The 21941-nt window shown below is 47.0% G+C and overlaps 1 long non-coding RNA gene across 1 annotated transcript; it reads right to left on the bottom strand.

Moving 5' to 3' along the window:
- Positions 1–17294: 17294 nt before the first annotated feature.
- LOC119101455 (uncharacterized) lies at positions 17295–20605 on the bottom strand. The gene is made up of 3 exons (XR_005094566.1): positions 20523–20605; positions 18251–18396; positions 17295–17999 (listed from the first exon to the last, which is right to left on the bottom strand). It is a non-coding gene; the product is annotated as an uncharacterized LOC119101455 (long non-coding RNA).
- Between the last annotated feature and the right edge of the window lie 1336 nt (positions 20606–21941).

Below are 21941 nucleotides of genomic sequence, written 5' to 3' on the forward strand. Positions count from 1 at the left end.
TGGGGGAGGTGGCAATGGCTCATCGAAAAGAATATAAATCGACACACGTGGAGCCAATCCCTTCCATAAACTTCCACTTGTACCTACAAGGCATATGTTCAAGATCCGAGGCGTTTCGTTCCTGTTCTCAATCTTCGATTACTCCAACGCTTTTAATCCTCCCCCTCCCCCTCCTCCCTCTCAGCCGGCTAGCCGCAGATCGCCGCGCAGTGTTCGTCAAAAACCGCCCCTGCTCCGAAATCATAAAGAGCGCAGCCGAAAACCGCTAGGGGAAAAACCAAAGGACAAAATCACTAGGGACGCGTTTTGTGTCAAAATATATGCAATAGTTGCCCCATAGACTACCAAAAGCTAAAGTGCGATTGCACGACTTCCCGGAGAGGTATCCTTGATAAACCTTAAGGGGCCGCATCGCCCCCCCCCCCCCCACACACACTTATCAGGGCGAGTGGTAAGGCGCCAGGGCAATCAAACATTTTGGCACGCCCCTGTCCCACTCCACACTTTCAGAGACATTCTTATTCATATGTGTACCTTATTAACAGGACTCATAATTCCAACTTCAACTTTGAGTCGGCCCAGGACTTGGGATCCGAACCAGAAAACCTGCGCTCCATCGGGCTTCAGTGACTTAACAAAATTTGCTCACCGTGCCCAGCATCGTTTCGACCTTTCGGCTAATCCATGCGGGTCTGAATGACGGCACCGCGCAAAGCCGTGCGCACGCGGCGGCATTTGTTTATGTGTACGAGTGTTCTGATGCGTTCGTTTGGTATTTCGCGCGCAGGTAAGAAAACTTTTCTAATCTGGTAGCATTACAACAGTTTTTCTAGGAGTGGAATTTCCACACCTGCTGGAATAAATACGCAACGTGCTCATCACGCAAGACCCACCAAATCAAACTCCCGCCTCTTTGTCGGAGTGACTTTTTAATCTGGTAGTGCTAATCCCTCCATGCTGACAGGCTGACAAAAAGGATGCGTTCGATCTGTCGTCACTATGTTTGTTAGCGCCAGTCACTGCTCAGTGTTCTCCCCACGTCACGCCACCTGACCACAAAGAGACATGGTCTGTGACGTCATGCGCCGGCCGACGATGATGCCAGAATTGTTTGTAAGCCCGTCAGTATATATGGACAGAATGCGCTACCAGACTTAAAATCACTCTGACAGAGAAACGGCTGCTTGATTTGGTAGCTCTTGCGTTGGCGCGTACGTTAGGTGAGGTGGGGCACTTGTCTCTAGTTTTGGGGAAATGCGTCAAAAGATAGATAAGGGGGGAATTTAACTGCCAGTTGTAACCATGAATGGATGAGTGATTGGTGCTGTGTGTGGTTACGTTCCCCATTACATTAATGGCGTAAGGAGTGAAAACTAAAAACGAGAAGGGAAGAAAGTAAAATGAATTAGGAATGGGAAGAAGCACTTAACTTACGGATGGGATAGATGATGATGATGATGACAGATGATGGTAATAGCGGAGCAGGAGCCACACTTCCAGACAACACTTTACAGGCAGTGAGTGTCGTGGTCGGCGGTAGCATGTGGTCTGAAGTAGTTAAAAACGTTAAGGAAAAAGGGAAGGTAACGTTAAAAGGCTTCAACGTCAGCCCACACATCGAACGCTTCGTCAGCACGCATGACGCCACGCATTGCAGCTGACAATCACGTGACGTCACAGACCACGGTCTTGATGGCCGCGTGACGTGACGCAGAGCCGTGCTTGGTGCTGACATACGTGCTGACGCCAGATCGAACGCGACCCTGGTAGTGTGCGTCCTGGGTAGCACGTGGTACCTGATGCCGTTAACGCTCGGGACCCCCAGCGAAGCGCAGGCCTGCGGATTAACGGCGCGGTGGGCTGGCGCGGGCGTCCGGTGTAATTACCAGGCTAGGGGACTTCGAGCATAACTGGAGATCCATCAACTGCTGGCAGGTGAAGGGAGTGCCCACAGGACGCGGTCAGGATTTGCGTCGGTGAGGGTCTCGGGGCTTGTGACGGGATGGGGTGGGGGGGAAGGCTAGAATTATTTTTAGCTCCCAGCCCCAGCCCTGTTTTCCGGAACCTCCGCACTGTGAAAAGACTTCAGAGACGCGTCTCTCTCTCTCTCTCTCTCTCTCTCTCTCTCTCTCTCTCTCTCCTCTCTCTCCTCTCTCTCTTCTCTCTCTCTCTCTCTCTCTCTCTCTCTCTCTCTCTCCTCTCTCTCTCTCTCTCTCTCTCTCTCTCTCTCTCTCTCTCTTCTCTCTCCCTCCTCATCTCTCTCTCTCCTCTCTCTCTCTCTCCTCTCTCTCTCTCTCTCTCCTCTCTCTCTCTCTCTCTCTCTCTCTCTCTCTGTTCCCCTGTCCCTCTTTCTGTCTCCCTGTCTCCCTCTCCCTATATGGCTCTCTGATGATGTCCTGATGATTATGCTATCTGGCATGGTCGGCCACCGAAGGTGGCTGGTGACACATTGTGCCAGACGGTTAAGGTGATTTAGGAGAGGCGTAAATTTGCAGCTTAAACAATGCATTAAGGTTTGGTTGGTTATTTATTTATTAAACTTTACGTACTAGCATCAATCAGCATTTCAGCACCACGCTGCTCCTTTTCCCATCAGAAGGCTGCTCATAACTGTTTTTTATGATAAACGGTTTCTAAACGCAGGTTTAACACATGTTCTGCAAGACATGGCCCGACAAGACGAACTTAGTAAGAGAGGAGACACTGCGGTTTAAGGAGTGCATTCTGATCAGAAGGCCCGGTGATATTGCCGTTAGCGTAAGTGTCATGGTATGCGACTCATCGGTGATTTAGTAAACAAACAGGGGAGAATTTTGACGCCCTCCGTTACGCGCCAAATATCCCAACCGTAGTGTTGGCATTTTTATACCAAGGCCTTGCTAATGCCATCACAACAAGATGGAAGGCTGTTTTGCGAGATGGAAGACTGCATACATTTTTGTCTATGTGGGCGAGAAAATTTAAAGTTGGCGGTAAATTAGCGATGCAACAGAAGCCATTAAAAGCTTTACCAACAATATATATATATATATATATAATATATCGCTTGGGATCAATGACTAGCAAACCAAAACCGTTGCAGAAAGTGAAAGCCGAAGGGGAAGCTCCAAAATTTTGGCCCGAACATCTTGAAATAACTTTCTACTGCAGTGTGTCTTCTAAGCTCAAGTTGCTACAATTTCAGGCAGTGCACAGGTATATTCCCAGCGAGCGGTTTTTGTATAGAAAGCGCATCACAGACTCACTGCAACGCACGTATTGTGGAAGAGATGACAATCTGACTCATTATCTCATTAGCTATCAGTTGTTTCATGCATTTTGGTAAGCTGTATCTCTGGCCATCATCCTGTGTGTGAGGCCTAGCCGTATTATACTTCACACGCACATGGCTGTATATGGTGTGAGGAATGCTTCATGTGCGGTGGATCTTGTTAGCTTGCTGTCCAAATGATAAACACACAAACAGCGGTTGAATGGAAGTCATTTTGCTTTAGGTGGTCTTCGACCGCAAATCAAACAATTCTTTCATGCCGAGCGAAAGATAGCCTTTGGAACCGAGAGTCAGAATGCAGCGAATTATAAAAAATGATAATGTTTTCTGATGGAGAGTGGCACGTCTGTATGCTACTTCTCTGCATGTTACGCAGAGGTGCGGGAGGCGGCTTGCGGCTTCCGTCGCCGGCTCCAGCCAGAGTGGTCTCCCGGCAGCGCTGCCGCCCCCGCGCAGTCCTGTCAAACAGCTTTGTCAGGCGGCGCCGCGGCGGGGCCCGCTGAGCAGTTGTTGACGTAGATATCGGCGGGCAAAAGAAGCGTGGTTTTGGTTTCAAATATACTTGTGTCTGTCTGTGCGAAATATATGTTCTCAAGTGTTAAGTGCGCAAAACTTTCGGCGTAGCTGCTGTCATAGAAGGTGCCAAGCCAGTCAGCTAATCCGCTGTAATTGCGCCACATGCCCAGCCCCTAAGAACCCTCATTTGTGGCATGGGCCGAGTTTTCAAAACAGCTGTGAGCAATTATAATGCGGCTCCCCTGCGGGATTAGGCCGCTGCCGCCACGTGAGGCCGGCGCTGAGGGGCGCCGGGGGCCGGTGGCCGGCTGGACCTCCCTCTGGCAGGGTCGCTCATTCCGAGAACGTGACCAAAGGGCGCCGCGTCCCCCGGGCGTCCTTATCTTTCCGGAAATCGGCTGGGCACGCTGGCAGGCGACGAAATCACACAACTATTCTTCATGTCTTGGTCACTCCACGCCAGCTCGACTAATATAAGTGCAATTTCCCATGTCACCATCTCAGATCTGAACAAAACCTGTGACTTCAAAGTTATCTCGGGGTCTGACCATGATTCGGAAGCGTTCAAACGTCTGTGTCCAGCCATTTTTTTTGTCGGAGATGTTGGAAAATGATATAAGGTTAGGAATGCGCTAATGACAACGATGTTCACGCACACGGTCTTCGACAAGAAGCTCCATTACGAAGGCACATGTTCTATCTGGAAAAAAGAATATGTAGCCGAAAAAATATTATCAGTGGTGTGACAAATAGGACGAATTATTGGCGCCATCGTTGGGATACTTTGCTTCTCCCCCACCACGACTCAATTTCCAAGTTTGTCGACACTTTTTTTCTCGTCAGGCCCCTCAGTTTGAGAAATTACCGTTCAATTCCACATGGGAAACCGTTGTTACAAAAGTGGCGAGTCTCTGCATGCCCGCGCAATGTAGATGCGATCCTAGCCGGTCGGTTTCGGCGGTGCGCGGTGCGGTTCGGCGGGGTGCGGCGCAGCCCTTTCAGCCGGCCAGCCGGCAGGCGTCGCGCGCTGCCCTGTTCCTCGTGGACCGGCCCGACCGGCGCCCACCCTACCACGCTAAGTCGGCCCCCTCTCCGCTGGTCCAGGAAGGCGAACTCCAGACGGCTGGAGTCATTGTTTGAAAAATAGCGTCGTGGTTATCAGCTGTTATCAGTTTGGTGGGCAGCGTCGCGTTTATCAGCGTTCTCCCCCACAGATAAGGACAGCGATCGGTCCGCCCGCGCTTTAATTAGCGACTGGCTATCCCAGGCTTTGCCTGGATAGCCGGTTCTACTCGCACAGTGATTTTGAGGTGTGATACACTTCAGAGGGTGTGTGGTAACTTGTTTAACTTGAAGCATACAGCGACCAATAAACGGCAACAACCTGTCATCAAAGGGTCATTGTTGTCACCGTTCACTTCCGTGATTTGCATCACGCGGTGACTCCCACAAGAATGATGCTTTGGACCCCGCTAGATTTTCCAGAATGCTGATGGGACATGAGTGTGGTTTGTATTTGACGACCCTTATTCGGTGGAATGCCGGTGGCGTAGTGGTTAACGCGTCTGCGTTGACCACTGTGCGTATGGGAAATCAGAGGTACGCCGTTCGATTCCCCGCAGTACCCATCCTTCCTGCCAGGGTGAGAGGCAGGCGATGCCATGTAGCCTCAGCAGCTGAGTGCATGGTAAAGCCCCAATGATGCACAAACACACACTCGTTCCTGTGCGTTTTTATCAAACACCCAAGTCCCAAGGTTATGTCGGAAACCATGCGTCATGGCATCACGTTTGTGACCCGATTACCAAGGTAGTATGCTGGCAGAAAACGAATCGTGTATGCTTGGGAAACGCAGCAACTGTCCTTGACTTCCACTTATAAGAGGGCGTCTGAAAAGGTAAAATACCGACTGACGCTCATGAAACTGAGCACAAGCAATGGGCAACAAGCGACAAACCTGCTTGCGACAAACCTGTCTGCGACAAACCTGCCTGATCACAGTCCACCAGAGCACTCATGTGTTTATCGACACTGTGATGGAATCCAATGTGGTCTGGTGACGGCACCATTTCATTGCACAGACTGAAAGCAAAGTTCGGAATGAAGCCCGAATTTCTATTTTGCCACACGGCTCGTTAATTCTGAGAACCTTCTCAAACAATCATATATTTGTCGTACTTGATGAAGTTCTGGGCTGTCCCTGAGAGATAGCCGAAGTTACTGTTCATTCGATAGTGTCACTACACACAAGTGGAAGGCGGTAAAGTGATGCCAAAAGCTACTTCTTCATTAGTTTCAACTTGCAACACAACTTAGGGGTACACTAACATTTGAAACTATGTACGCATCCCAAACAGCGTTTCAAGCGCCTAGCATAAAAGTGGCAGAGCATCACAAACTTGTCATTTCAGTGATGACTCTGTCACACGTTAAAAATCTCAAAATTCGTAGCATCACACTGCACACGACTTATTTGGACTTGGGCGACGAGTGGTATTTTCATGTCATATGCCAAGGTAAAGAAACATGTGACAAGGTTGGCTGGATAACAAAACGTATCACTGCAGGAACAAGTCCATGCAGTGTCCAGATACGGAGCAGATCAGTACCATCATCATCATCATTATCCATCCATTTAACATCCTGTCGAACAACATACGGTGAAAGAACTTCAGCTACGTGCATGCACATTACATACATGCAATACACGTGGTCGCCTTCACCAATCCACACATTAAAGGTGCGCTAGCCTTCCGACCTTTGGGTCGTTTCTCGTCAGGAACCATGTGAAAGACTCAGTCACGCCACACAAGGAAGGAGGGAGTTATTCGCCCTCCCGCAGGCCAAGTTGACAAGCCGTTCCAATCCTGTCCCCGGGGCAAGAGCGCGGACCCGGCAAAGCTAGCAGCGAGCTCACCTGGCGCAAGCGATGTGGTGAGAGAAACAGGCCGCTGAACTTTTTTAGTACAGCAGATCGTGCCTCATGCTGTATTCGAGGGACACTACAGAGCGCTGAGAAGGGTTGTGTTACGCGCTCGCCGCGGAAATCGATTGCTGCTGATGTCCGCAGATGTCTGCCAGACCTTCATGCGCTCAGTGTTCGCTATGGTTAAAGCTTCTTATGCGTTCCCAAAAAGAAGAGCTGTGGCCACAATGGTGTGCCACGGAAAAAGCTCTCCTAGCATTACAATAGCCTGACTATGCTAAATATGTATGTGCAGCTGGCGTTAATGTTGGGGACTACTAAGGCAGTAAGACTTTCTTCCCGCCATTTTCCCAACATTGTGATGTACAGAATGGCGACGGAAACACGGAGACGAAACCTTGCACAACCGATTTTTGAGCCCATTGTCCGCGGCTCACATCACCTCATTTGAAGCATGCATTGAAGTAAGGACTGGTTGCCCTGGTCTTCGCAAAGGTTTCCTGCGCAGCTCGAACTAGTGATCTGATACATACTTGCGTGCAGTAAAACAGAATAAGCCACACCGTGCAAGACTGTGTGTTCTCGCGAGCTCGATCTGAAACCTCTGCACCTCATTAGGTGTTAAGTGCTGGATCTACACACGAACACTAGGGGTATAACCCAGACAGTGACTTCACAGTCGTTGCCAAAAAGGTAGCTGAAAAGGCGAATGATCCGACGGCGGAGGTGCGGGCCATAACAAGAACACGAAGATTCCATAGCTTCGGAAGGAGAGATGTGGTGCATATGGACGCCTTTAAAATATCCGTGGCGCTGATTATGACATGCGTTTCGGATTTGTGCAACGCGAATCGTCTTCCATGCTCGCGACGATGCAGCAATGTGTCTTTTCTCCATCGACGTATTCATTCCCTGGACTGTATCAGCAGCTTACTAACGGTGCGCTTTTCCTAGGCCTCACCGACTGGTCCAGGGGCTTCTGATTATGTCCGATCCCTGTTCGACTGGTCGCTTTGATGCGAAGACCAGATATTTCCATGATGTTGGCTGTTGCATTTACTCATGCCAAAATTGCGCATCCCAAAAGTTGCATGAACATTGTCAGGTGATTCGTCGTATGTTATTGACACCACTATTCAACCTTATTTACCGAGCGCCAATGCCTTTTTGTGGCGCCAGTCCCACATTTAATAGCTGAGTAATCGACCTTAGTTTAGGTAGTCTTGGTGTAGTCAATAAAAAATATCTTCATAGCACCTTGCAGCTTAATACTAATCACGGTCCCATGTATAAGTCACTACGCTTATAAACCATTCCTTACTGGTCTAGAAAAGAGCGAACCATATTTACATAGATTCCTTACCCCGGGCGAATTACAACCCCTGCGCAGCTCAAGCAACAAGGGCCGGTGGCGGCGAGGCGGCGAAGGGAGCAGCAATGTCGGGTCGGCCGGAAGAGTGCTGAGGAGCGAGCGGGACCGGCCGGGGGTCGCGCTGCGCCGGTTTGGCTTGGTTATTGGGATTAGAGCCCTTTCGGTTAGTCATGACCATTCCCGAGCTTTGGGATAAAGGAGAGTAGATAACGGTGGGGCATGACTACGCGCACCTGGGGACCCATCCACCGAGACTTTGCCCGCGCAGGGACCTCTAAGCAAGGCATATGCCCGGCGCTCCGACGAAGATTCCCACCAGGGGCCACTTCGGCCCACTCGTGGCTGGCGTACACAGTATGCCCCGGACAAACGGCGGCGGGAGGGCGCAGGATAAGGGGAAAGATGATTCAAGGGCAGATGTGCCGCCTCCGTGCGGCCGGCTATAACCGCATCTGCATTGCTCGGGCGTATAGCGTGTCCCTATCTTTCTGTTAGATGCTTCCTATGCGCATTTGAACGGGAATCTCGAAAATTGAAGTATTTGACCAGCCTAAGATGTACTCAAATTCGGATATATATTTACTGTTGGAAAAGGGAAGGAAGCTAGTGACGGTGCCATTAATTTTGACTTTCAGTACTCTTTAATTAAATCACCATAACCTGGAATCCAACTACCTTCAAAGTTCTACTGCCTACATACTGCCGTCTTTGCTAACAATCCGCAACGATTCAAAGTTGTCGCCGTTTTACTGAGCGCGTATCCGTCATTCCTTCGCCTTCTAACATCATCAGTAATGGAATTCACACGATGCAGAGATCTAAAAACTTAGGAATCGTGATCAGTGCGCGAGATAATCAGTGAAGCCAGGTTATGTCGAGATCTGAGATGGAGACATTTACTCGACCGGCATAGAGTTGGCGTGGGGTGACTCGTCTGCGACCCACGTACTTACGGTACTCTTAATCACCAGCGAAGAGCGACATGCGAGGAAGAATGGGAAAACTATGAGCACACTGTTTAGGCCTCCCCCGCCCCATCGAGTTATTTAGTTGGCGATTGGGCTTTAAGGATGCGTCATTTGCATTGGTTGCGCTCAGAGTGGCTCAAGCTCCAGGAGTCCCTGGTTTGAATTGCGGCTGGAGATAGTCGCCGCCGGCCGGTCATCAGTCGGTAGTTCAGATTGGGACTCCGCTGTTTTGAAAGCTGCTGCCACACCAGATTAATGCTCACGTACTTTTCCAAGACCAGAAGACCACAAAAGGTTGGACTGCAGAGTTGAGATGGGCTCAGGTGCGACAGCAAATACGTGTTTAATTCGGAAACCATGTTGAACGGAAGTGGCACAGACTCCATTAAATATTTGTGCTGCGACGAAGACGGGATTGAGTCAAATGCTCTTGATATAATCAGTGATGAGTTGACTTCAGTATGGATGTGAGGAATAATCAAAATCATCTACTTTGATAGGTACCGTATGTGCGACATTTGCAACGAAATCGTAGTTTTTTTATCAGATGTGTTTTCTCTACTGCTTGGGCCATAACGACGTTCATCTAAAAAAATAATCTCCCCCGATCGACCACGATGTCGGGCATCGACATTTGCTTCGTACCAAACCTCCGTGAGAGGGAAGTCGCTGTCCGCCTCACAGGCACAGTCGAGATCAACCTCATTTGTTGAGAGTTAGTAGATCAGGCTGTGTTGAGTGCAAGATTACTGTGAGATGCATGTGACAGTAGTAATATACGCAGCTAAATCCAATCACACATATTTTTTTACCGTAAGTACGAAATGCTATCTAACTTTAAAATCGTAATATATATATATATATATATATATATATATATATATATATATATGAATTGCAGAACTTGACGGAATTCTGGTAGCACCAGCCTACGCTGCATCGCTTTATATCGCCGCGGTCCGCCCAGCACTGTCAGATAGAGCACGCAGTTTCTTTTAGTGAAGCTTAAGACATGGATATCGATTTATATTTCTTTGGTACATTACACAAGTCACTGCCCCGTCAAAACTTCTAATTATTTCCTCAATGTGTTCCCCCACCCCATTTTAAAGTGCAAGATATGCAGAACATTTAACACGAAGGCGCAAAATGACACCAGTTTTAAGCAGGCACTGAGAATTGTTCCTGGATGAAAAGGGACACAAAGGGAAAAGAACTACATTGTCAGGACTCACTGAGTGCAAGTCGCCTGAGCTGTACACACTGTTGGAGATACGCGGTAAGGAATTCCTTTCCTTCTTTTTGCGGGACGCTCCCTATTTTAATGGCAAAATGGCAAAAAAGTTGTACTTGCCTTCTAAATTAAGGCCAAGTTTTGTGGCACAGTACGAACGTTTTGGCCTTGGTCAATTATGTCTTAAGTATTACGCATTTCAACAATGTACATTTTTCTGTCACGACGTCTTGTTGATAACTGTCCCCAGGGCAGTCGCATTTTGGCTGTCCAGAACGTGGCGAATTTAGTAGCCGTCTGCCTCTGGAAGAAGCCTTATAATTTCAGATATTCAATACCCCTGCGACTAGTCATTGGAACAGCAGATACGAAAGCATGACGACCTACACCAGCCAACTAAGCCGATAGCAGGGTGATCACGTTTGACAGCGACCGCCACCGAATCGGCAAGCGGCGTGGCAGGCATGCCTGATGCGGGTGTCACGTTCAAGCCGTCGGCTCGCCTCGCGATTCCAGGCCGGGGGATTCCGCCAGCCTAAGTAAGCCTTGCTTCCGGCAATCGAACAGTCGCGATTGTCAACATCCGCTCTTTGTTCCCGAAACTGCAGGCGTCCAGGCACACCTAAAGCCACATCATGTGGACTCTGTGTCGACTTTAAAAGCTTGGCTTCGGGCATCGACGTACAACACAGGGCCAACATTACCCCGATGCGCATATCTTCTGCCGAGACATGTCAGGAAACGTGATGAAGGCGTAACGATCGTGACATGCGATGGTCTCGCCGCTCCGTCTTATAGTCCAGCTTGTAACTGAGCTGTGGGGCTAACACAGCTACAAAGAAAAAAACATTTGGTCGGGCTGCAGGTGCACCAAAATCGGAGTTTGGGTATCAATGGAAGTGGATCGCTGCAGGTGATGGATTTCGACCAGATGATGAAGGCGAATTGTAAGCTTAAGTGGGCTATTATACTTCACATTACACAAATATACTGTTGCAAATGAAAGTGACTGAAATTTAGAAAACAGGAATATGCGATCAAAGTACAGACATTTGCCTCACATTTTAAGTGTGCACAATATACATATTTCACAAAAATTATGGTGTAAGACACACAAACACACACACACACACACACACACACACACACACACACACGCGCGCGCGCGCGCGCGCACGCACGCATGCACGCATACGCGCACATACGCGCGCATACACACACATGCACGCATACATGCACGCACGCACGCATACACACACGTACACACACACACACACACACACACATATATATATATATATATATATATATATATATATATATATATATGTGTGTGTGTGTGTGTGTGTACTCGAAGCAAGTTTTTGTCCACATCTTCATTCACTCCGACCACTTTGGTGGCGTAATTGGCAACGCATGTGACATTATACGCCGGAGGTCCCTGGTTTTAGCATGGCTTCGGCAGACTTTCCCGGGACCGACCCCCGCCAGGGCGATAGCAGCGACTGAGGAGTGGTCCCCCTGTCCCGGGATTAACTGTTAAAGCCAAGGGCTCCAAACAGGGGTGCGGGTCTGGGATCCAGGCCCTTCTTGCGCGGGACTGTACAGAGGCAGTTTCAGGCATGGGACGCATAGAACCATTCCCGCAGGAATAGTTGATGGTAATGCCGGAGCAAAAGCCACACTTCCAAACACCATTTTGTGAGTAATGTGCCGGCGGTAAGCCAGAGTTAGTGCGTGGTCTCAAGCAAAATGTTAGGGAAGAAGGGAAAGTAAAGAAAAAAAACTTTCTCGTTGGCACACACATCGAACGCACCGTCAGTGCACATGACGTCACGGATTTCAGCTGACAATTGTGCTGACGACAGATCGAACGGGCCATCAAGCGCTCCGTCAGCGCACATGACGTCACGGATTTCAGCTAACAATTGTGCTGACGACAAATCGAACGGGCCATCGAACGCTCTGTCAGCGCACGTGACGTCACGGATTTCAGCTGATAATTGAGCTGACCACAGATCGAACGGGGCCTCAACCTATAACACAATTTTGCAACCATAATCAACAGCTTGATTTAGGTGATATCAACACGTGTCTCGTATACGTCGCTGGCACAGTGCCATAAAGGGCATGCGGCATCTGATTAGTGTAATGTTCTTGAATACTTACGTGCGTCAACAAACAATCAAACAATCATAAAAAGTGTAGTAAAATTACATGATTAATGATTCTGAGATTGCTTTCAGGGAGCTTAGATAGATTTCATGGTTTTTTTATTGCAATGCTATTCACAAATCGCCTCAGAAGCTTACACTAAGCATACCGCTGGTGCATGCAAGGTCACTTGACTGGACACGCTGTCCAAATTACTTGCAACATATGACATGGCGCGTCATTGTTTTTTCTACTAAGCTGTGATTTTCACCGTTGTAGTGTGCTCACGAAGAGCCTCATCAGCTATATGTGCTGCACATCGTCCATCTGTTAAACGTGGGGCGCTGAATAAGAACAACAGCCGGTTGGATTTGTGCCTGGGCTGGCGTCATCTCACAAGTGGAACGTTCGTTAAAAGAGGTTTGAAATTTTGCTCTTAAACATATGGCATTTACACTGCAATTTTAGTTTCCAAACTCCGCTAGGGAAAAAGAGCACTCAAAAATGCGTGTTACTAGCCACAGTTGTGATTTATTCCCACTTACGAGTTTTCTCAGGGATTCACATTAGAGTGGGGTGAAAAACCGACCCAAGAAGTGCAAAGCAAAGCTATTGTGTATTCGAAAGGAAATCCGAATGTACAAGTGCAAAATTTGGATACTTCTCACAAGCGTAGGTAAGAACGATTCAGCGATAGATGAAGTATTGTTGCGCGCATCAGTCGCGTAGTCCCATACCAGGCCAGGCCGTTGCTGTCGGTGATTAACGCTAGGCGAACCCCGGCACGCCAGAAGGGACGATAGCAACAGCGCTATTGGCACTAGCGTATCCAGGAAATCACCAGGAAGAAACCACCCAAGGTCATGGACAGTCTGGCCCGATAAATAAAAAGATAAAGCTTTGTGGCGTAAAATAGGGGGTATAGTTTTCCATTTATTTGGGGGAGGGGTGCTCCGGCTTTGAGGGGAAAACGAGTCAAATTCGGGGAGAGACCTTTTTTGTTGTGTATCTTGGCGGTAGGTTTGGCCATTTTTGCACTGAGCCCTCTACAAATTTTCAGAAAATCAACCTACATATGCTCATAGTGACCTAGCAACAGTCTGTCTAGGCTGACCTATTTAGAAGTTCATTCTCCAGTGACCTGACCCAACATTTTTGAACCCATTATGACAAGGGATTCATTACAATATCGCGCGGGCTCAAACGAATAGGACATCTCCTAAATACCTGTGTTGACGTCCATAGATCATACCTTTAGTAGTATTTCTGTTGTCTCGAAGTGGCCTAGCATCACCTGCCCAGGGGCATTCCAGGGATAACAAACATTTATAATTTGGGTGGTGTTGGGTGGTGTTGTTATAACTGTGGTGTTAATGCCGGATAGTGTTCGTTTTCATGTCATATCATAAAGACGAATGAGAACGATATCCTATCGAGTAGGTCGATAGGCAAATCTTGATATTTAAACCAGCAACGTGCGAATACTACGCATGCGGATAGATAGAAGCCAGTTTCCCATTGTCAAAACATGAAGCATGGGCTGCCTTGCTCTCCCATATAAAGGTTCTTTCCCTCATATACTTTTCCCCATTGCATAAGCGTGTAGCTCAGAAACTAGAGGCGCTTAGGTCTCAAGAAGGGCAGGATTGTGAACAGCACCGAAAGGTCTCCAAGATGGCTATTTCAGTTCAAAATCCCATATGAATGTGTGTCCATCCTGCGCTCTCACATAGATGACATCGTTTATATTTAGTCCCAACCTTTTGATTGGATGGATTTATGTAGTCCACGTTTGTTGGATTTATGTTATGTAGTCCATTTTTGCCGTGAAAGCTTAATGTACCGCAATGCTTTGCGCGGTCCTTCCCGTACTCTGTCGTCATCTAGCTGTTGGCACGGTCACTGGCGCTGGTCGCGGGCCATTCCAGCTAGTGCAAATAACGAGCACCAACAGCGAGTCGAACCCATCCAAACCCGCTTCAAGCGGGTGGATCGGAACGCGAGATTTCTAAACAACTGAGCCATTGGGATCAACGATAGGCATCGCAACCGACTTGTCGGAAGGACCATCCCGAAACCAAGTTGCATCTATTTATTGATATATCAGTTAAAAAGCAAAACTAAATGTCAACTGAACGGAAAACACAAATCAACAAAAAGATAGACCCATTTCAGATTTTAAATTAACGCCACCATTGTCGGCGCATAAATTGCGTCTTTTGAAGAGTTGTCGTCTGCAAGTTTGACTTTCAGTTCCAATTTGAGAGGAAATAACAGCGAACTTGTCACTCCTGAGAAGCTCATGATTTATTTCTGATGCCGGAGTATTGTTATCTTATACAGCACATAAACTCGTGTGCGTTGACCCGCCATAATCTCTGAAGGCTAGCTTTTCTGTCTTATTGCAGGTCAAAGAACAGACATGCTCAGTCACTAAGTCTTTGCAGCAATTTAATATTTTTAAATAATCATAATTTTTTAGGATTGATACTAACGTCCTGGGGAAAATTCATGGCTTCTCAGAGACGAACATCAAGCTAGCGACCTATTTCACGATTTATTTAGTAGCAAGCTCTGATTACCTTGAAACCACCTAAGGCAGTCCAGTACAGTTAGGACACAGTCAGAACACACGGTGTGACCTCTGGTTCTTGAAGTAGGCGTCATGGGCAAATTGAAAGTAAAGACAAAAAAACTGGAAGTAAGCATTATCGAAAAGCCATCGGCCGATTTTGGATAAAGCGCAAACAATATTATCCAGCACATAAACTCGAGTCTTCCATAAGGCCTGCAGCCCTCATGGTCAACACCCGATACTCATTTAAAACCAAATGGTGGGGAACTCCATTTCAATAAAAAGTTCCCCGGCTGACCCTTGACTTCGAGAGGTAAGGCCATTTCCACGGGCACTAAATTTCACTTTTGAAGATGTTGATGCCCTGGAAGTGCCAAATACGCCGGTAAGTAGTGAATAAAGTGGGGCGCCCATCACTTGACGTGAAATTTGACCTGGAAACTTGATGTTAAAAGACATGGACTTACCAAAACCGCTAGTTAAGCGCTGAAGACAATTACGTTGCTTAGCAGTCCGAAATCAGCCGTGAACTTTGGCTAAAGGGAAGCTTCTCATCATTTAACATCACCTTCGACCATGAGGGATGATCCTGAGTGCTCATGACGTTTGGCCAGACAGTTGTCCATGCGCGTGGAATGCTATTGTCCACACAAATTCGAAATCAGCCAGTAACTTTTGGACAATGAGCTTTCTTACGTTTTAATATGAAGATGCGGTGGCGGTTTTCCCTTGCGGCTGCCTGACCAATTTTCAGAGCCCATCTCATCATCATCATCATCAAGTATTTCATAAACTTAGATCATGATAAAGCATCGTTCCTTATGACGCCTTGCAACCCGTTACGTAACCTAAAATAAGATATAATCACCTACACACCTGTCGAAATATGCTCGAACCCTTTCATAACAGGCATACCACAACATTCTAGCAAAGTACTCTTCTTGTACTCACTTCGCTATTCGGTTTAGCCTGCATCAAGCATGACCTGGATACGTGCCGAAAGTTGGGCACTAAGGCGCCCGCGCCTTGGGCGTGTCCGCCTAGTCCGCCTAAGTGTGATGCGCGGCTTACTTGCCCGCTGCGGGCCACAACACTTATTTTGTCTTTTCAATGTGCGAGTGCGTCTTTCACGCTTACCCGTGTACTCGTCCAGGGAAACGCGTTAGGACAACCAATCATGGGCAGCCCTTTAAATAAGTCGACCCCTCGTAGGGAAGCATCTATTCATTTGGCATTCAGTCGAATTTGGGACACGATTGGCATGGCACGCTCCGCCAGCTGGACACTTGGCGCCTGCGCCTGTCACATGAGAGCCCGTGGAGAAATCGCAGACTCCCCGGCGGTACACTTAGATCCCCGGCCATTTGCTATTTCATCGATAACTTTGTGTTGGATTTAAGGCAACTTAGAGGAGAAAACGTGCCGCAGGATTTTCAAGATTATGTATTCGCAAAATAATTTTGATCAGCGATGCGCCATGAGCTCTTTTGCTTGCCTGCACCGTATTGCCTTAAAGAGCTTACGTAACAAATGAATGCGTTGCTAATGGTGCTCGATCGCGAGCTGCCCCCTGCCTGGCGTGCCTTCACGTGCTCCACTGAGCAGGCAGGCAAAAAGCAGAATCCCTCGTAATTCAGATAACTTAGTGGGCTCACTCAGAGGTCGAGTTTTCGGCATACTCTAGCACGAAGGCTGAGGAACATTTCAGTTGGTAGCATTTGGGTTTTGCTCCGAACAGGAGCGAAACGTCTTTGCGCCAAATTTAATTTGCTGCTAAACACTAGCTCAAATGTACCCGGGACACGGTCATGAAAGGAAGTGATGATTAGAGCTCATTTGGTCCACCAATTTGTATAGTGCTTTCAATCTTAGCCTGATACCATCGCTCTTAGCATCACCTTGTGAGTACCTTTCAACTGCCGCGCGTACCCGGCCAATGATTTTTAAAACGTAAGTTGAGCACTTGTTGGGCGCTATAAAACTAAAACCAAATCCATCCGATGTCGCATAAAACCAGGTACTTTAGTCGGTCCCCACAATCGACCATGTCATTAATTCGCAAAAGGGTAAAACGGGGGAAATATCATGAACATAACTCCTTTGCGTTGGCACCATATATTCGCAAACGGCGATGGCCGCATGCAGGACCATCTCAAGTAATGCAGCATGCCTGCATGCTGCCTGAAGAGGATTACCGCGCGCGTGTTAAGGAAGCCACACTCAAAAGCCATGTCATAGATGAGCTAAGGTATGCTCGATTTAACGTTTTAGACCCTCAAACCGGTCACCATGTTTATTTCCCAAATCCTTAAAATCTGGGCCTACAAGTGTAAAGAACAACCGCACACGAGTGGCCGCAAACCGTGGCACACACGGGTAGACACTGAACACAGGGCAACGTCAACCACACGTCAGCAGGCTGTTAGCGAGGAAAAGTGAAATCCAAGCTATCGACGCCCAGGCATTGCCGCACCGTGCACCAGATCAACACGAACCTCTCCGTTTACCTACCGAGCGCACAAATCATATTAGTATAAACACTGTCAACCCAGCGCTGCATCCTTGGACAGCACGCGGCGACCAAGCGTACCAGTGTTCCTGGAAACACCACGTGTCCCGCGGACATCTTTTGGACCCAAACTTCACACATTTCCGCCAGTGAGTGCCTAAAGGCTTATCACGAACGCCCAATGGAAACACACTAAACCAGCCGCGTGTGAGTTATAACATCAATGACAAGTGATAGCAAGTGACTGGCGTCTGAGATGTCACTAACCATCACATACCCGGAACGCAACAAGCGGCGCGGGAAAACCGCTCCATGTTCGTTAGTACCACCAGCAGTCACACCAGCGCTGTCTGGTGTCACAGCTCAGCTGGTGAGGCTGTCACACTATATATCCTTGAGTGCCTCTGGAAGAGGGCTCTTCGGATGCTTGCTCTCGAAGTGCTGTTTGTAGGTCTTTGGGTCTGGCATTTGAGACTGAAAACATACACATTTATGGATGATGAGGAGTGCAGATGCGATTGCAGATGACCAATCAATTCTACGCCTGTCATGGAACCAGTCGTGAGTGCATAATTCTCACATGCTTAAGAATGCCATGGGTAAATAAAGATTATGTTCATTAATATGTAGTCAAGACATGAAACGAGACACACAACATGACTGTAGACCAAGAAAGTGAGCCAAAAAGGAAGAGCATGATCCACCAAGAAACCAGTAGCACATACCTTACAAATGTCACAGTTAAATGACAAGCCAGCAGCTGCAGCTTTCTTCTGATCTTTCAGATTGTGACCAGCCTGTTTCTTCAGAGCTGCACCTTTAGCCTGAGCCTTCTGTTGTGACTGGATCTTCTGCTGACCACGAGCCATGACTGGGAGCAGCAATAGGTCAACATCAAGAGTAGCATACAATTATGAGCAATGCATAAGCCCTCTTCTCAAGCCCTCTTTTAAATATCAGTGCCTTCTTGATCCTATCTCACTCAAGATCAACCATGTAGTATAAGTTGTTACTGGGTATAAAGCTGCCCCAAGCCATACAAGCTGGACTTGCAGATCACTGTCAGGATGCACAAGGGGTCCAGGTTCCAGGTGAGTGGTAGCAAATTACCTAGAAAGGTCATTCAGAGCTGTGGTAGGACTATGACGGACAGCATCAAAGCCAGTATACACCTTTATTACCTAGCTGACTGTCTATGATAGGACCAAGACTGACCGAAACAATTCCAGTTTTCATCATTGTTACACCAAATCCCCCAAAAGCACTTTCACAGTTCAAACCACACCAAATGGCAGTTTAAATAATGGTTGCCAGCAAACAGCCATTTTCAGTGGTCAAAACCAGCCGGATGAAACTTCTGTTGGAAGATATTGGCACAACTCAAATGGTAGAGACATAATTTCCAACCCATTAACTTCAAAAGCAGCTTAAGCTGTCAACAATGCAAAAGCCTTATTTCTGTAAAATGTAACCAAACTAACCAAATGAAATGAAGAGCAGGATGCATGCTGATTGGCTGAAAACAATGTGCATGGTGGCTGGGGGGTAGGAGGCAAACATGCAGATTTCACAGTGTTAGGCACATTAGTCATTAATGGTCAATGGTGTGGGATATTATGGAGCAGAATCTGGAGCATATGCCTTGTGTTCAGAATGATTCATGCCACAGAGGTAGCATGTTTAAATGCACCCTTTCAATCATACCAATTTTCTGAGTTGGAAATAACATGTAACATCATACCTCCAAGCAGGGGAGGGGATCATATTGTATATTGCTCACCACTATTTGCATAGTGAGCTGCATATCTATTAACAGTGCAGATGATAATGATGATTTGGGTTTTATGGCACACCAACATCAAAGGCCACATTGCATCCCAAATGGCTATTTATGGTCATGTTCTGTTTTAATTAGGAGCAGATGCAGCTGAAAACTTAATGCCTCTTAGAAATAGACATTATCAGCAATAACATCAGGGTTTTGAATAGTACTGCATACCCAGCTTGTAAGTTATGCAGTAAGGCAGAATTACAGAACTATCATTTGATGTTGATAAACCACTTACCAGTCTAAGCAAACAAGGATTATTTTGATAATGCTGTGGTATTGCTAAGCTTTCATTAGCTGCTACGCTGGAATGAAAATTACATTGCAATCGCACACCCACCACGGTATCAGCATTTCATGTTTACATACAAATAACAGCCCTTTGTCTTCAGAGTTTATTACCAGCTGGCAGTAAATAACTGAATACAGAATTTTGTATGTTGAAAATAAATCAGCCCCACTTCATTGTGAAATCCTGTGTAAGCCCTGAATGCATCTTATGGAGTGTCTGCACAGAGACGATCTACAAATTATTTTGCACATGTAAAACTGACAGGCTACTTTAGAACCTTCCTTCCTGTGGTTATGTACTACTTATGCAAGGAAAATTCCCCTTTCTCTCACCCCACTGCATCAAGCATAATGTGCAGGGGTGTAAGCTAATTTTACAATGAAGGATAGGCAAAACTCAATTTGCTTTTGCTGGAAAGTGGATTTAGTACACCACAGGCACACAGTTTCTCACCATGAACATAATATTCTCTTACATTAGTATACATATGTACCCAAAATTTGCATTTATCACAATTATGCAACATGCATACTTATAAAGTGTCTACATTTGGTAAGGAAGCAGGTTGACACACAAACCTAGTCTTTAACGTACATGGCTGAAAATGCTCCCACAAGGTATCGCCTGTTCGGCATTCAACTGGGCTGGAGAAGCAAACAAAATGGGTGTGGTACTTATCGCGAGAGAAAACCAACGGAATACAGTTTTTAGGTCACTATACCTTGGTTTACGAACTAACATAATTCGCAATCACAGCCTACGCACGTCGCAACCCGAAACTCACATTAACACACGCCACTGCCACGACACAGCAATTAACAGCAACGACAAAAAGTGCCTTTCAAACCATGTTAAATCACACACACATGCATCTAACCTGCTCAGTCCCGTGGCTTGCGGATGTCCTAACTGAAAGAAAAACGAACGCACCGATTCCCCCGCACGCCCGCACGATTTCTCGCTGCTCGGGTTCGCGTTTATAATCCACACGGTGTCGCCATAATTGAAGCGGTTTGGAGGAGCGACCGTGTAAGCCCGTAACTTACTGCAAGATGTGCGCACAATGCCTAAGCGTAAGCTGTTCCTGGTTTCATAATGTTCAATCAAGTACAAAACATGAGATCTAGGACGGAATCTTTGTGTGGATCGTATTTCCATAAATTTTCGAGCTACAAGAATTAATTCTGCATGTTTTCGTATGGCATTGTTTTTTGTAACGTCGTTGTGCCTGAAATCTCAATATTTGTAAGCTCGAAACTTCTCATGAACTATTCGTAGCCTACAAGTTGCTTTACACAAAACTCCTTAGACGTTTTTCCCTGTGCACAATTCTTTGTAAGTGCAAACATATGTTTAAGGATTATTTCGTGCACGCATTTACAGAGGCAGCGTAGAGTCTTCGCATCATGAGCGGGCTCCCAGAGGCACAGCCAAAATTTTAAGGCTGTGCGTATACACCCTCCAAAACGTAGGGCGGTTACGCACCGGGCTTATACACCCTCCAAAACGGAGGGCGGTTACGCACCGGGCTTATACACCCTCCAAAAATCTTTCAGATGGTTGTACGTGTCAATAATACGCGCATTGGCAGCCTTGGAGGCACGGAGTGCAAAAATGCAGAGTCCCGTGCGAGAGGTCGGTTCTATGCGTGATAAACGTCAAACGATCACTGTGGTATTGCAGCGCAGTGAATTACGGCAGTGTTTCAACATGTTCCGCTTTGCCGTTTGGAAATATAACCCACTCACGAGTTGATTGCGACCCGCCGAGCCGCGTGTATAGGGTTGTGCCTGAAATTATGGTGTGTTTGGGGCTTTTGTGTGTTATGCACGAAAGCTAAGGAAGTGTATTGTACACGGTGCTGTTCCTGTGTGCGGTAGCCGTTTGGTAACCTGATGTTAATGTTAAAGGCACAGGTTTTTCTCCATGATTTTAGTGTAAGGCGGCATTGGGCCGCTAGTTGCAGGGCGTTGAGTACTTTGCCTGCTGTCTTGCACTATGCTTGTGTGTGTTGTGTTTCTATAGCTGCAGTTTTGAGGACATGTATGAACCTGGTGGTACAAAATATACCGCATCGTTGTTATTACATGTTGTAAAGCTGATGCATCTCTTCAATTAATCCAGACACTGCTCAGGTAACTAGCCTCTTTTTTCATTTTTTGTTTGAAATCATTTTGAGGCATGATACATGAGCAGTACAAATGACAGCTAGCAAACATAATGCCATGAATATTTATGTGTAGGACTAGGTTGCAATCTCATCTGATTACACATTTTGGTTGTTTTGGGGACTGAA

The sequence above is a fragment of the Pollicipes pollicipes genome, unplaced genomic scaffold, assembly GCF_011947565.3.
Source record: "Pollicipes pollicipes isolate AB1234 unplaced genomic scaffold, Ppol_2.1 Scaffold_4881;HRSCAF=5763_pilon_pilon_pilon, whole genome shotgun sequence".
NCBI lineage: Eukaryota > Metazoa > Arthropoda > Thecostraca > Pollicipedomorpha > Pollicipedidae > Pollicipes > Pollicipes pollicipes.